The 17,090-nt window shown below is 40.9% G+C and overlaps 1 long non-coding RNA gene across 1 annotated transcript in view; it reads right to left on the bottom strand.

Moving 5' to 3' along the window:
- Window positions 1-349: 349 nt before the first annotated feature.
- LOC129685404 (uncharacterized) overlaps window positions 350-17,090 on the bottom strand; it is a 45,999-nt gene continuing 29,258 nt past the window's right edge. Inside the window, exon 2 of the long non-coding RNA XR_008721479.1 lies at window positions 350-1,021. This is a non-coding gene — a long non-coding RNA (uncharacterized LOC129685404). The remainder of the gene's footprint in view (window positions 1,022-17,090) is intronic.

The following is a 17,090-nucleotide window of genomic DNA, read 5'->3' as shown; positions in this document are numbered from 1 at the left end:
TTTGTTTTCTCAAATCATAAATAATTGATCAAATAAAATACCATCAAGCTCACATTTTTTTTTCTTTCTACTTTAATCTAAGAAAATACCTATGGGTAGCTAGCATTATATGAACAGAGATTTCCTTTGACTGATAGTTCTGAAGGACCAAGATCGGGAGCCTTCCTCGAACAATGGCCTTGCTGGAAGTGTTCTAAAGAGGGCTAAAAGACATTGTTGTCAAGAGATGGGAAGTGTGTGTGTGTGTGTGTGTGTGTGTGTGTGTGTGTGTGTATGTGTCAGACAGAGAGAGAGAGAGAGAGATTGTGTATTTCTGTTCTATCTTGCTTTTATGAAGACATCAGGTAGGTTTCAGTCAAGAAGGCTTTACCCTAATACCTTTATTTAGTCCTATCATGTTCCAAAGGCCTAACCTCTAAACATTATTGTTAAATTAAGTTTCTACTGTCTAAATATTGCCATGATGGGAATTAAGTTTTAATACAGCTTTGGGGACACATTACAACCACATCTAAACCACAGGAGCCAGTGCAACTGATGACATCAACTATCCACAATTAAGATCTCCTTAAACACGGGTGCCTAGGCTACAGTCACTGGAGTCTAGCCGGCTGTGCTTCTAACATGGCTGTGGCCACCATGCATTAGTGTCCACCTGACGTTGCACGGAATAATTTGCCCATCATGTCACTGCCAGTCTTGACTTGGCTGGTTTAATAAAGTGGTGGTTGTAGGCCCTCCTCCAAGATCCATGACTTCACTAGCCCTGGTTAGTTGGCTAGGTCTCTAGTACTGGACATGCGTTTCCTCTTGACATGTCTGAAGTCTTATGAGAGAGCTGTTGGTTACTGCCAGTGTATGTGTTCCACTATTGTACCCTTAGGGTTATTGGGCCGGGCTGGTCATTGATGTAGTTCATAGGCATCATAGCTAGGTAAGAACTCTTGGTTGCTTCCATTCTTTAGAAGCTTGCAAGGTGCCTTCTGGTGTCTTCACGGTGTCTTCAGGGAGGATCCTAGTCCTGAAAACATACACAGAAGTAACATTATACAGACTGAGAAGATTGTATTTGTGTATTTAGTAATATATATATTCAACAACAAGTAATAAAAGAAAAACTTTTAAAAGAACTTTAAAAAGAGTAAGGAGGATAAATGAGACAGTTTGGGAAGGAAAGGGAAGGCAAATGATTCAATTATACTATAAAATAAATAAATACTTTGTACAAAAATTATCTGGGCATTGCAAACTTACTTCATACCTATGCAAAATATTTCTAAGAGCATTTCTGTACATCTTCTGGGAAACCATGAAGCATTAGCAAAAATCCCCTCACATTTTCACACTAAGCCACGTGTATTTGATATGCACCACCTCAAAGAGCCATAGTTTCCCCCCCAGTACTGTGCAGTGAGGAAAGAGCATAGAGATTTCTAAGAATACAATTTTCTGTTAACTGGAAGTAAGTGGCAGTTCTTGGAAAGCTGCCTCCAGAATAACCTGTTTGTAAGATTATTTAGTTTTATTTGACGTGAAAAACCTGTTAACCCATTTAACTGCCAGAAACTTTCCGTTTATCACCTTAAATGCATCAACACCAATGACTATATTAAAACAGAAGTCTATGTCTATTTTTAAATTATTTTGGAAACCTGTGTTCATATGGCTGTTCTGTTTGAGAACTGGTTGAAATAAGATCATGCAAGTGAAAATGCAGGGTAGTGCAGGCCTATAGTCAATGCACAGAGCCAGGGATTGTAGTACTTGGAGTCTTAAAATTTTAAGATCATCCTTACAAAGGAAGGTGCTTTATTGCATTTTGTGTGCGCGATCAGTGAGCACTTATTTTGCACTGGTAAATGGCAGTTCCAAATAAGAAAACAAATTTAGAGGAAAAAAACACGCTGTATTTGTCTTATGTGAGAAAATTGACTTAAACTAAAATCTCAAAACTATTTCTAACTTAAGCCCTGAGGCGGGATGGGTAGCAGCTCAGGACCATATAGTCACCCTGGACCATAGCACGCTAGACCTAAACTTCTGGCTTCATGTTCGCTTCCTTTGTTCACCTCTCTTTCCTCTCCTTTTCCTTTCCCTCTCCTCCCCACTCCCTCCTTTCTCCCTCTCCTCTTCCTCCTTTTTCTCCTCTACCTCCTCTACCTCTCTCTTTGCAGGGTCTTCCTATGTAACCCAGGCTAGCCTCCAATCTGAGATCTCTCTCTCACAGCTTCTCAGACCTAGGATGACTGATGTGCATCACCTGTTAAAAATCTTTATCCTTGCTAGGGCTTTTGTTACAGATTCTGTTGTGGTAAGGTGGAAGCTGGGAAAACACAGGGTAGGGGATGAGTTTCTGGATGATTCTGCTTTCCTTGAAACTGACTGGACAGAACAATGGTAGGGAAAATTGATTTTGAGCCTTAGTGGTTGGTCTTTCGGAAGGTTTCCTGTAACAGGGAATTCTTAGCAGCATCTGGGAGGATGAATGGGAGCTGACCAGGACTGACACCCCCAAGATTGTTTCTTAACACCAGAAACCCAGGCTGTGAGCCTTTGTTCTCTATTTGGTAGGCAGAAGATGAGAAGAGCTAGCTGTACTCAGTACTTCAGTACTCAGTACTTCAGTTGTTACTGAAATGGACCTGCCAGTGCATGTAGCTTCTGAAAGGCAGGCAGGGTGCAACAGGCTGACGGGTCCCTCAATGACCAGCAGTTTTCATGGACACTTAGCAGCAAAGGAGGAGGAACAGCTGAGGACCCTTTCCCCATCTGAAGGAAAGAAGCCGAAAATGATGTGAGTTTCTCTTTGTAGAATGCATTCCTGAAACGCTTGTGTATCGATGGGAAGTATTGTAGAATTTACATGTTTTTATGAGCTTGGCTCTGCTCACCTTTTTACCATACCAGGGAACAGGCAAGGGAGAAATGGCAGTCTTGCTGTTTTTCAGAGTTTGTGTCTTTCCTTTTTAAGCGAGGCATGCCTGATAGAAAAGGTAAGTACTAGTAACCCCAGATTGAAGGACTTTCCGTTTCTTTGTTGCACATAAACAATGAAATAAATTACAGATTCTTTCAGAATAGCACATGAGCAGGGCTGTCTAAAGGAAATATAACACAAACCACCTATATAATTAAGAATTACAGACATTTTACAAAGTTAAAAAGAAATGGATAAGCTCATTTAACTAAAAATGTTATTGTGGTCATGAAGGGACGGCTTAGTTGGTACACACTTGTCTAGCAAGGAGTGGGGCTCGAGTTTGGTCCCAGTACTCACATAAAATAGCCAAGGTGTGGTGGTGAACACTTGTAGTCCCAGCACTGTGGATGGAGGGGTTGTGTGGCTCACTGGCCAGGCAGTCTAGCCTCCACAATGAGCTCCAGGCCACTGAGAGACCCTGTCTCAGAGAAGGTCAATGACAGTCCTGAAGATGACACCTAAGGTTGCCCCCTGGCTTCCTTACACACAGAAACATTCATGTCCATAAAACCGTTATCATGCATATTCAACATATAACCGTGATATCATGCGGTTCATGTAAGAGTAAGGTGGTCAACAGAGTGAAAAAAAAAACCTAACATGTCACATAGTTACCCATCTTCTCTCCCCGTGGTGAGAATTAGCTCATTTAACAGAAATCCTTAGCGTGGGATACTACTGATGGCGGTAGACCAAACACTGTATGTCACAGCTGCTGCTTTTAGGTGCGCTGATTTGTCTCTTTGGACCCACGTTGTCTCATTCCCTTCTCTCATTCTGCCTACCATCATTTTTTTCTAGCTATAGAAATATTTTTACTTTTGTAGACAGAAGTGAAAATAAAATTTTTGGATTCCATATATAAATGAAATAATATAATATAGTATCTTTTGTTGGACTGATTCAATATTAACAATACTTTTAATATATTTTACTTAAATCAATATGTTTAAAATACCAATTTTAACATATAGTAAATATAAAAATATTGAGAAATTTTGTATCCTTTTCACATAAATACTTAATATCTGGACTTTAGTATATCCACTTATAGCATGTGTCAGAACATTACATTGCTACTAGAAATAATTTTTAGTTATACAACTTTTACACCCGGAAAAATGAGTTCATGTATTCAAATTGTTTTCAGTATACCTAAAGTTTTTCAGTAGCTCAACTGAATCTCTCAGTTTACTATAAATAATTAGGTTAAATGCAAATAAAATTTCAATTTCTCACTTCTATTAGCCAAGATTCCAGAAAGAGGCCCTTGTTGAAACTGTATTTGGCTACAAAAATAGAGGAAAAACCGTCAAAATCATTTTTTGCTTATTCTTGGCCCATTTCTTCTGTGATGTTTATGAAGCAGGGATTTCACAGGAAGCTGATTGTGAGGTTCTGGGCACAGGTACAGAGCCCTTTAACCTATTACACTTCCTACCACCAATTAGCTATCTGATGTTTTGTTTCTAAGGAGAATGAGACTTGTTTCTCTGCCCTGTTGGGTCTTGCAGAAGATGTTTTGAGGAATGGATTTCTAGACCTTAAGTGGTCTCAAGCATCTTATTCAATGACACGTAAATGCTTGTCTACAATTTAATATTGCAGTTCCTTTTTATGTACCATGTTCTTATTTGTACCTGCTTTTTTTTAAATTGCTATATTTTAGACTTTTGTGCATAAAAAACAGCACTTGCTGTTTCTCTTTATGTCATCATTAAATCACGTTATTTTCTTTAAAAGTTTTTTTTTTTTTTTGTCTTTATTTCCCCAGTGTTTGGTAACTGTTAGTCATTTGACTCATATCAAACTTAACTGTAACCGAAATCCACATTTCGCCTCTTCCTGTATATGTATGAGTACTTTCATAATGTTTTCTGAAACACCTCACTTTTTTTTAAACAACAAAAAGCTCTTCCCAACTTGATACCAGTTGAAGCAGTTAGGCCTGCTTTTACCTGATAATGGCAGTTAAAGCTGTGTTCCATTCATTTGGGGCAGGAGAGATAAAGGGACTTGAAGTATCTGGGGGTGTGTCTCAAAAAAAAAATCCAGCAAACAGCAGGTCTTGTTAAAATTCAGTCAGTTCAGGAGAAAGTCCCAGGCTCTCCGTTTCTAATAAGTTCTTGTAGATTGTGTATGTATTTACATTTATTTATTTTAGTGTTGTATTTTTTTTTTTTTTTTTTTTTTTACGGATATGGGTATGTGCATGTGTGTAAATCACAACACTCATGTTTGGTGTCAGGAAACAGCACTGGATCTCCTGGAACTGGAGCTACAGACACCTGTGAAGGTTGGTTTCCAGCTCTAGGGCCTGGAAATCAAACCCAGGTCCTTGGAAGAGCAGCCAGTGCTTTTGACTGCTGAGTCATGCCTCCAGGCCTTGCATGTTATACTTTAAGTAACCAGTTCAGCGCCTTTTGTAATCAGCTCCCCTTGCACACTTCTTCCTGTGAGGTGAATGTATGTTTCTTTCTTTGTAAGCCTGTCCTGAGAGTTTCAAATCTTAGCTGAGGCTTTCTTATGCAGGGTTTCTTTGTAACACCTCTGACTGTCCTGAAACTTGCTTTGTAGACCAGGCTGGTCTTGAACACAGAGATCCGCCTGCCTCTCTGCCTCCCAAGGGCTGGAGTTAAAGTCATGTGCGACCACTGTCCAGCTCTATTTTCGGGCTCCTATTTCCTTCAGGGAACGAGATGTGTATAATCTTGAGGTTTCCCCATGGTCTGGTAAGATGAAAAGTGTTAGTGATGGGTGTAGATTTTTCATAAGATTGTTTAGATCCTCAGAGAGATCTGGGGAAGACCACGGTCTTGAAGTGTTCGTGGGGAGGCAGCAACGCAAACACCAAAGCCCTGGACCCTCATCAGAAAATCTTTCCAGTTGGCCTTCTAGCAGACTTTTTTTTTTTTTTAGGACTGATTTATTCATTCATTTTGCCAAAATCAAAAGAAATCAATGAATACACATATAATAGAGATAATTTATTTTCAGAAATTAAATTTCTGAAAAGAGAGGAAAGCTAAAAGATGGAGGGATTGCTCCTGTTTTAGGCAAGGAAAGGGTTTATGAAGAAGCTTTTGGAAGGCTTGAGTCTTTTCCATACAATTTACGTCCTCCGACATTGACCCAAAGTGAGGTCAAAATGCTTTTGTTTTTATAGAACTGAAATTGGCTCCAGATTCTTTTACTTTTTTGTTCTTTCCTATGCCTAGGTCAATGTTCCTCTTAGACACCCTGACCCTTCTTCATTGTCACAGTATATCCATCCATCCATCCATCCATCTACCCTTCCATCCATCTTCTATCTATCATCTATTTATCTATCTATATCTATTATCTGTCTATCTGCATATTGTCTATCCTCTTTATCTTGTGTTTATTAGCCTCACATTGCATTCATCAGAGTTCTTTGAAAACTGTCACAATGTCTTTCTAGTAATCCAGACACCCCTCACAAAGCACCTTTGATGGGGTTTCAGTACAGTCATCTAGGGCAGCATGGTTTTACAGAAATGAATCTGACTGAATCTGCCTACCTACTAAAATAAAGCAAACAGCAGGTGGAAGAGCCAGGTGCCCTCATTACAGCTTTGAATAGATCCCTTTGGGGAACTTTGGGGAACAAGATGCCAGGAATGTCTCCATTTGCCTGGGTGTATGCAGTCAGAGGTAGAGCCCTGTTTGTGTGTGTAAGACTGGGGTTTCTCCCTCCCCTCTCCTGGTGGTAATGTCTCGAAAATAAACTTTTCCCTTTCTGGCTCCCTGCAGTAAAATGGCTGCCAAGGTATTTTGGAACAGAAAATTAATATGCTGGCCACTGTGAGACAGTAACAAGGGTCCTTTGATATTTCCTATGTTTTTTGTGATCAAGTTGGCACCTATTTTCTTCTTGGGTTCTGAGATGTTATAGGCCAATAGTGGCTTGTGACCTGTTTCTTTGAGGGATATGCTGTGGGCGTTGGCTCCTGTTTGGATTGGAAGGCGTGAAGGAGCAGCTCTCTACAGAAGAGTTCTCCTGGAGTCCATCAGGGAGAGGGGGGAAACCAAACACAGTGGGAATGTTTGACAATTAAAACCAGCCCTCGCCTGTGTGGTCCTCTGTTTTACCACATCACCTTGTGGAAATGGACAGCCGGAAAGAAGTCTGACAGCTGATAGACCCAAAGACCTGTTAAGCCTGGTCTACAAGGTAGTCAAGACAATGACAAAATCTTCAGAGTGTTAAGGAAATTATTAAATAGCTCTGATGACTACAGGCCAGCAGACTGCTGGACCATAGCGTTACAGTTACATGACAGAAAATAGGAGGGTTGGCTGAGCCCAATCCAGAAACAGTTCCAAAATGTGCTAAGATTTTCCAGAGAGCCAGCACTTTTATTCTTTTAAGAAAGGTTTCATTATCTGCAAATATGATTTTTTAAAACAAAACCCCACATTTTAATTTCAATGTATGAGTATAAGACAGAAAATTAGTGTTGTTTTATATTTACCTAGTCATTTTTTCTTTTAAATAGAATGTGTGCTTTTATTTTTTTTTGTTGTTTTTTTCAAATCTTTTTTTCTTTATTAATTACACTTTATTCACTTTGTATCCCTCCTGTTGTTCCCTCCCTCCTCCCATCCCAATACCTCCCTTTCTCCCCCCTCTGCACGCATGCCCCTCCCCAAGTCCACTGATAGGGGAGGTCTTCTTTTCCTTTCTTCTGATCCTAGTCGATTAGGTCTCATCAGAAGTAGCTGCATTGTCTTCTTCTGTGGCCTGGTAAGGCTGCTCCCTCCTCAGGGGGAGGTGATCAAAGAGCAGGCCAATCAGTTCATTTCAGAGGCAGTCCCTGTTCCTATTACCATGGAACCCACTTGGACACTGAACTGCCATGGGCTACATCTGTGCAGGGGTTCTAGGTTATCTCCATGCATGGTACTTGGTTGGAGTATCAGTGTCAGGAAAGACCCCTATGCTCAGATTTTTTGGTTCTGTTGCTCTCCTTGTGGAGTTCCTGTCTTCCCCAGATCTTACTGTTTCCCACTTCTTTCATAAAATTTCCTGCACTCTGCCCAATGGTTGGCCATGCGTGTCTTTCTGGGTCTGGGTTACCTCACTCAGGATGATCTTTTCTAGTTACATCCATTTGCCTGCAAATTTCATAATTTCCTTGTTTTTAATAGCTGAGTAGTATTCCATTGCATAAATGTACCACAATTTTTAAAATCCATTCTTTGGTTGAGGGACATCTAGGTTGTTTCCAGATTCTGCTCGTTATGAATAAAGCTGACATGAACATAGTTGGACCATATAATACAGGATAACCTTACTAAAATCCACAGACCTAAAGAAGCTAAATGATAACGAGGACCCTAGGGAAGATGCTTAATTCTCATTCAGAAGAGCAAATAGAATAGATAGCAGAAGCAGTTGAAGAGAGGGAACAGATGGGAACCTACCATACATGTTCTCTGAAGGACTCCACCCAGCAGGAGATCAAAACAGATGCTGAGACTCAGAGCCAAACTTTGGGCAGAGCGCTGGGAGTTATATGGAAGATTGGGGGAATAGAAGGATCTGGAGTGGACAGGAGCACCACAAGGAAACCAACAAATCCAACAAATTTAGGCACAGGGGGTCCCACAGAGATTTATGCACCAAACAAGGACCATGCATGGAGAGGACCCTGGCTCTTTGCTAAGATGTAGCCCATAGGCAACCAGTCTCCATGTAGGTGTCCTAGTAAGAGGAGCAGGGGTTGTCTCTGACATGGACTTGGCTGCCCACTCTTTGATCATTTCCTCCTGGCAGGGCATCCTTGCCAGGCTACAGAGGAAGAGTATGCAGGCAGTCCTGATGAGACTTGATAGGCTAGGGTCAGATGGCAGAGGAGGGCTCCCTCTTTCAGTGGCTAGGGGTGGGGGATAGGGAGGAAGAAGGAGGGAGAGTGGGAGAGAAGAGGGAGGGGCTACAATTGGGATATAAAGTGAATAAATTATCATAAATAAATAAATAAAATGAATAATAAAAACAAACAAATATAAAAAGTAGGGGCTTGAGAGATAGCTCGGTGGTTAAGAGTATGTACTGCTCTTGCAGAGAACCTAAGTTTTATTCCCAGAACCCATGTTAGGAGGTGTACAATTGCTATAACTCCAGCTCCAGGGCACCCCAAAGCATCTATCTACAAACACACACACACAAACAATTAAAATTAATTTTACAAAAATCATAACAAAACAACAAATATATAAAATGTCAATAAGTATAGTAAAATTTCCACCACTCAGAATCAACCCATTTATACTCTGGTGTATTCTTTTTCCTTTTTAGCTTTTCTCCATGTATGTGTATGTGTATGTGTATGTGTATGTGTATGTGTATGTGTATGTGTATGTGTATGTGTATGTGTATGTATGTATTATGTCTCTGTCTCACTGTTTTTATTCTCTCTTTCTGTTTCTCTCTTTAGATAGGGTCTCACTGTATATCCCATGGCTAGTCTAGAACTCATGTGGTAGAGCAGGCTGGCCTTGAATTCACAGAGATCCACCTGCCTTTGCCTCCCAAGCGCTGGGATCAAAGGCATGTGCCACCATGCCTGCAGACTTCTACATTTCAACTAATACCATATGTTTTTTTTTCTAGATTTATATTTTTTTCATGTATATAACTTCCTTTCCCTCTTCCTTTCCTTTTTTCTTTTTTTTCCTTCTTTTATTTCTTTCTTTTCTCCTTTATTTTCTCCTTTATCTTGGATACTTCCGCCTCTCCTTCCTAAGTGACACCCACCTGGCTCAGAACTGCCATGTACATTTACATGCCATATGTACATGTAAAAGTACACATGTAATGTGTACTTTTGTGAACTGCGCCTGCACTTACTCCTATGTTATTACACATTATTCCATATCTTGTTGAGGTTTTTTTGTTTGTTTGTTTTTATTTTTTTAAAGAATGAGAGAATGATGAAATATGTCTTGAGTTTTTTGAGTTAATTATCCATACCTGATTCTCTGGAAAGTTCTCCAGGTGACAAGTATAATATAGTGGATTTGTGAGATAACTTCTGTATGAGTTGAAAGGATAGAGTTAAGATAAATGTCTGAAATGGTACAGCCAGCCTTTAGTTGACATTCAAGGCAACTAAGCTCTCCTTAGCCTTAGGCCTACATGTACCTATAAAACCAGTCTTCATTAGGACTGAGGAAAAAGAATCTTAGGGTGTAAAGAAATATAGTAAGTAGAGCCGGGATCTAGCTTATGCCTAGGCAAGTTTACCTGGCACGTGTGAAGCTCAGAGTTTGCTCCTCAGTGCTCCCAGTGGAGGTAAGAGAAGAAGCGTGTATTAGTTTCACTATGAGTGCCCTATGCAAATTGATTGGAGAGTCATGAGAAAGGCCCATGTTCATTGAACTGCAACTCCCATCCCACCCACTGCTCCACAATCATGTTCCTGTGTGGAGGCATGATTACTGGCTGCATAGTCTCGGGCATATCTGTTGTCCTATCCCCAACTACTCCAAAGTTCAGTTTTCTCACATGGAACCTAAGCCACTTTTTGCAGTGTTGTGACTTCTATAGGAGAGAATGTAAAAGAACAGAGTGCCCAGTTCATAATGGATGCTCACTGGAAGTCACAGCCATCATCATCATCATCCTCACTGCCGTGGCTGCATCTGTCCTGACGATCAGCCTTCCATGTCTTTAACACTGCCTCTCTCTGTCCTCTAAACACTCTCAGCCATTGGTTGGGGTCCCGTTTCAAACACAATGTCTTTTTTTTTTATAGAATCAAATAGTTTACTTCCTGACATCTTGATGATATAACCTGCCAGACTTATCAGACCACCAAAAATGACGTCTCTTTAGGAAGTTCTCCAACTCTCTTCTTCCTCCTGGACACTTTAGACGTGATATTCCTTACAGGCCAGCCTTACTGTAGGTTTCATTTCTTCAGTTCTGGTCCTATTTGTTTGCTTGTGCCTTTCTCTCCATGCTATAATGATCTGCTTATTATAACATGCCTGGAAAGCAATGGTCTGTCATGACACTTTAAAAAAAAATATCAAAGGCAACTGTTGACTGAATACCTCATTTGTGCCAGGCACACAAGTCTGTCAGGGTCCTCAGCCTCACTGGGGGATGTTACCTTCTTCTCCTATGAACCATCATAGTGTGGCTCACAGACATCATATAACATGACCAGGATCACTTATGTGGAAAGTGGCAGAACCACAGATGAAGCTAAATCTCTAACTCTGCACCACAGCGTATAGACAGAGGAATGGATGATAAACATTTTAATATTTATTTCTGTCTGATCCTGTCTTTAGGTATTGGCTTAGAAAAGACCCAGAACTTTACCTTAAGAAGGTATATATTACTTTTCTGCTTCTTTAGTTCTTTATATATACTGGATATTAGCCCTCTGTCAGATAAAGGATTGGTGAAGATTCTTTCCCAATCTGTAGGCTGTCTATTTGTTTTGATGACAGTGTCTTTTGCTTTACAGAAGCTTTTCAGTTTCATGAGGTCCAATTTATTGATTGTTGCTCTTAGAGCCTGTGCTGTTGGTGTTCTGTTCAGGAAGTTGTCTCCTGTGCCAATGAGTTCTAGGCTGTTCCCCACTTTTTTTTCCAACTGATTTAGAGTATCTGGTTTTATGTTGAGGTCCTTGATCCACTTGGACTTTAGTTTTGTGCAGGATGATAAATATGGATCTATTTTCATTTTTCTGCATGTAGACATCCAGTTGGTCCAGCACCATTTGTTGAAGATGCTGTCTTTTTTCCATTGAATGGATTTGGCTTCTTTGTCAAATATTGAGTATTCATAGGTGTGTGGGTTTATTTCTGGGTCTTCTATGCGGTTCCATTGATCCTCCTTTCTGTTTCTATGCCAATACCATGCAGTTTTTATTACTGTTGCCCTGTAGTACAGCTTGAGATCGGGAATGGAGATACCTCCAGATGATCTGTTGTTGTACAGGATCGTTTTGGAGATTCTGGGTTTTTTGTTTCTCCATATGAAGCTGAGAATCTTTTTTTCAAGGTCTGTAAAGAATTGAGTTGGTATTTTGATGGGAATTGCATTGAATCTGTAGATTGCTTTTGGCAGGATGGCCATTTTCACAATGTTAATCCTACCAATCCATGAGCACGGGAGATCTTTCCATCTTCTGAGATCTTCAATTTCTTTCTTCAAAGACTTGAAGTTTTTCTCAAACAGGTCTTTCACTTGCTTGGTTAGAGTCACACCAAGGTACTTTATGTTATTTAGTGGCTATTGTGAAGGGTGTTGTTTCCCTAATTTCTTTCTCAGCCTTTTTGTCTTTGGTATACAAGAGGGCTTCTGATTTCTTTGAGTTGACTTTGTATCCTGCCACTTTGCTGAAGGTGTTTATCAGCTGAAGAAGTTCTCTGGTTGAAGCAGAAAAGCAACAAACCAAGTAATCCAATTAAAAAATGGGGAACAGAGCTAAACAGAGAATTCTCGAAAGAGGAACATCGAATGGCAGAGAAACACTTAAAGAAATGCTCAACCTCATTAGCCATTAGGGAAATGCAAATCAAAACGACCCTGAGATTTCACCTTACACCCATCAGAATGGCCAAGATGAAAAACTCAAGTGATAGCACATGCTGGAGAGGTTGTGGAGAAAAGGGAACCCTCCTCCATTGCTGGTGGGAATGTAAACTGGTTCAACCACTTTGGAAGTCAATCTGGCTCTTTCTCAGACAACTAGGAGTAGTGCTACCTCAAGACCCAGCTATACCACTCCTAGGTATATACCCAAAATTTGCTCAAGTACACAACAAGGACATTTGTTCAACCATGTTCGTAGCAGCTTTATTTGTAATAGCCAGAACTTGGAAACAACCCAGATGTCCATCAACGGAGGAATGGATACAGAAATTGTGGTATTTTTACACAATGGAATACTACTCAGCAATCAAAAATGAGGAAATCATGAAATTTGCAGGCAAGTGGTGGGATCTAAAAAAGATCATTCTGAGTGAAGTATCCAAGAAGGAGAAAGACAAACTTGGTATATACTCGCTTATATAGACCTACAAGATATGATAAACATAATGAAATCTACACACCTAAAGAAGATAATCAAGAAAGTGGACACAGGCGAAGGTGATTAATCCTCATTTAGAAAGACAAATGGGATGTGCATTGAACTTATGACAGGAGTCTACCACAAAAGGCATCTGAAAGACTCTACCTAGCAGTGTTTCAAAGCAGACACTAAGACTCATAACCAAACCCTCGGCAGAGTGCATGGAATCATATGAAAGAAGGGAAGTTAGTATGATATGAAAAGGATAGGAGCTCTACAAGGACCAAATATATCCGGGCACAGGGTCTTTTCTGAGACTGACACTCAATCAAGGACCATCTATGGATATAACCTAGAACTTCTGCTCGGATGTGGCCTGTGGTAGCTCAGTAACCAAGTAGTTCTCCAAAGTAAAGGGAACATGGACTATTTCTAACAGGATCTCAAGGGCAGGCTGTTTGACCCCCCCCCCCAGGGGAGGAGCAGTCTGTTAGGCCACAGAGGAGGACTTTGCAGCCAGCCGTGAAGATACCTGATAAAACAGGGTCAAATGAAAGGGGAGGAGGTCCTCTCCTATCAGTGGACTTGGAAAGGGGCAGGGAGGAGACCAGGGAGGGAGTGTGGGGTTGGGGAGGGAATGAGGGAGCGGGATACAGCTGGGACACAGAGTTAACAAAATGTAACTAAAAAGAAAAATAAAATTAAAAAAAAAGAAGGTATATATTACATCTTAAACAACTGGTAAATTGGGCTCTGTATAAATACAGAAATGCTGTTTACTGGCTTCACTGAGACAGAGGGCACCTGACTATTTAATTGACCTTTGAGTAAGTGGAAAGAGGAAGAGGATGAAACAGATTAAAATAACTACTCCCATTTGGCTAAGGCATGTAATTTTGGCAGAACTTGGCTGTGAGGCACAGAAATGAAAGCACACTGAGAGGTACAGTCTTCACAGACTGTCTCACCATTGTGATCCAGGCTGGAGAAAGGAGGTTGATTCAGTGATCTATAGCTATTGGGTCCTGCTCACCACAATAGAGGAAGCAAGCAGAGTCATCTGATTGTCTGGTGTTCGTTAAGGTTTGGCTTCAGGCTAGTGCATCCTCAAGCTCCTAGAAAAAGAGATGAATGCGTATCCTGGATGCAGGATGTGTATGTATAGAACCATTTCAGCATTCACATGAGACAGGGGTCCTGTTGGTAAGGGTGCTGCAGGACGCATGGTGAATTCAGGGCAGGCATGAAGTGAAGTACAGTAAATAAGGAAGCATGCTGGAACATCTCCTAAATCTCAGTTAGTATCAAGTTCCCAATGAGGTTTGGTTTAGTTTTGTGTGTGTGTGCCCACACGTGTGCTGGTATGAATGTCTGTGTGCATATGGAAGACAGGAGGACATTAGACACAGTGTGCTCTATCGCTCTTCACCTTGCTCCCTTGAGACAGGTCTCTAGTTTATTTTTAACTCAGTTTTTCATGGTGTACTACAGCCTTTCTGAATCTGGGATAGGGCTTGGTGTTTTATAGGACATCCTAAATGATACTGATGTTCTGTCAGATCAAGAACTATATAACTTTGTTGCACTTGATTTACATGTTTGGGATGTACCACGTCTGCATGGAGACGTTTAGGATGGCAGCTAGCTTTCTGATTGTCGTGATTGAATAAATGTTAGGCATCCTTCAATAAGCTAGGCAGTAGCAATGGATTTGGAGGGTAAAGTGCTGTGTTGAGTTTTGGGTTGGTGAGATGGAGTGTTGAGATTGCCAATATGGAGGAAATTGATGTTTTGGGGGATAGTTGCTCTGCAGTTTATTTAATCATTTTAATTTTGTATTTTCTGAAGTTAAAACCAGCTATATCATTTCCCCCTCCTTTCACTGCCCCTAGTACTGATTATTCTCTTTTTCAAATTGATGGTCTCTTTTTCCTAATTGTTAAATATATGCATAATCCTAAACATATGAATACAACCTACTAGTTTCTATAAAGTTATGAGACATGATAACATGGAAGGGAGAGATTTTATAGGGCTTCAACCTTATACAAAGAACAGCAGTCATATGAGAATGATGAGGCCAGGACAAACAGCCTTCCAATTGGTAATCTAATACCAATGGTAAGCCCAGAAATCACACACACACAACAGATTGTGCTTTATACTTTACAGAGCATGTGAAGAATCCAAATCTTTAAATTTCTCTCAATTATCAAATAATGGCTCTTAAGTAACTGTCTATATAATCCCGTAAGCAGTCTATTGCTTTCAAAATTTAAATTGTAGCTGGGTGTGGTAACACACACCTTTAATCCCAGTACCCAGGAGGTAAAGGCCGGAGAATATCTGTGAGCTCAAGGCCATCATGGTCTACACAGCAAGCTCTAGGACAACCGGGACTACAGAGGGAGACCCCATCTTAAACAAAACAGAAACAAACAAACAAACAAACAAACAAACAAAACCCTTGTTTCTATTTCTTTATAGTCCTTTAGATCCCAGAAATGCAGAAGACACTGTTCTTGGTTACTCTCCAGAACCTGAAAGGAAGATCTATTGCTGAAAACACCGGATACTTGAGCCATAGAGTCATAAATCAAGCTGGCGCCAACTTGGAAGCTTCCTACTTACGGGGTAACTTTCATAGTGCTAGAAGGTCTGATTTGTGTTACTGGGGGAGAAACGTCTTCAACAATTGTACCCAGCTGTGAACTCTACGAGCTACAATAATGACTGGCCTGGCAGTACGGTAGTGGTACAGTAGTAGCACAGACGAGAGCAACCAATAACTCCCTGGTTATAGTTAGTGCTCACTCTACAAGGCAGGACTCATGCCTGGTACTGTTCACCGGACCAAATGTGACTGGCCAGTTTATAAGCCGAGGGAGAATACAATACTTTAATTCTGCTAAGTGGACACAATATGAAATTGCCACTAAGATCTTCTCATTATACTCAGATTAGTAATATGTTCTCAGCAAAAGATCTTTTTTTAAAATTTTTTATTAATTACACTTTATTCACTTTGTATCGCCCCTGTAGCTCCATCCTTCCTCCCCTCCCAACCTCTCCCTTTCCCCCTCTTCTCCACGCATGCCCCTCCCCAAGTCCACTGACAGGGGAGGTCTTCTTTTCCTTCCTTCTGATCCTAGTCTATTAGGTCTCATCAGGAGTGGTTGCATTGTCTTCCTCTGTGTCCTAGTAAGGCTGCTCGCCCCTCAGGGGGAGGTGATCAAAGAGCAGATCAATCAGTTCCTGTCAGAGACAGTCCTTGTTCCCATTAGTATGGAACCCACTTGGACTCTGGACACTGAACTGTCATGGGCTACTGAAGAGCTTAAGATAGCCTGAATATAACTCCATTTTGAAATAAAGATCTTGACTGGGAACTGAATTCAGGTACCAGGAATAATCACAGAATGTACACCTGGCAGAAAACAAAGTTAACTCTCCTAGCAACAGCCTCCAGGAAATATAACAGAATAAATGCTTCATAGAAAATAGAGACAAACTCCCTGGCAATAATCAATGGGAATTGGTTGAGAATCGGGTGGGAAAATTCTCCCCAATGTTTCAGATATGGTTTAGAAAAATAGCCATTGTGATTATATGCCTTAGCCATTGTGATATGTGCCTCAGAAAAGGTCACCCTGCCCTGCTAAACTTCACCCAATTCTGTAACGCCAAGGCTTGTGCCCCCCTGCTTGCTGCCATGGAAACCCCCTGCTCACAGACTTTCCCTTTAAAAATCCTGTTCACTCAGAGCTCGGGTCCCACTTCTCTACTGCTGTGCCAGTGAGACTTGGGTCCCGAGTTCGATCGCTCTCGTAATAAAGCTCTCTTGCAATTGCATCGAGTCATCTCCTGGTGGTCTCTGAGGGTCCCGTGAACCTGGCATAACTTTACTTCTGTGCAGGGGTTCTAGGCTATCTCCATGCATGGTACTTGGGTGGAGTATCAGTCTCAGGAAAGACCCCTGTGCGCAGATTTTTTTGGTTCTGTTGCTCTCCTTGTGGAGCTCCTGTCCTCTCCAGATCTTGCTATTTCCCAAG

This window comes from Psammomys obesus, unplaced genomic scaffold (genome assembly GCF_907164565.1).
Source record: "Psammomys obesus unplaced genomic scaffold, mPsaObe1.curated_primary_1811, whole genome shotgun sequence".
In the NCBI taxonomy this organism is placed as follows: domain Eukaryota; kingdom Metazoa; phylum Chordata; class Mammalia; order Rodentia; family Muridae; genus Psammomys; species Psammomys obesus.
The sequence above is the reverse complement of the archived record's forward strand: the minus strand, read 5'-3'. Positions and strand labels throughout refer to the sequence as shown.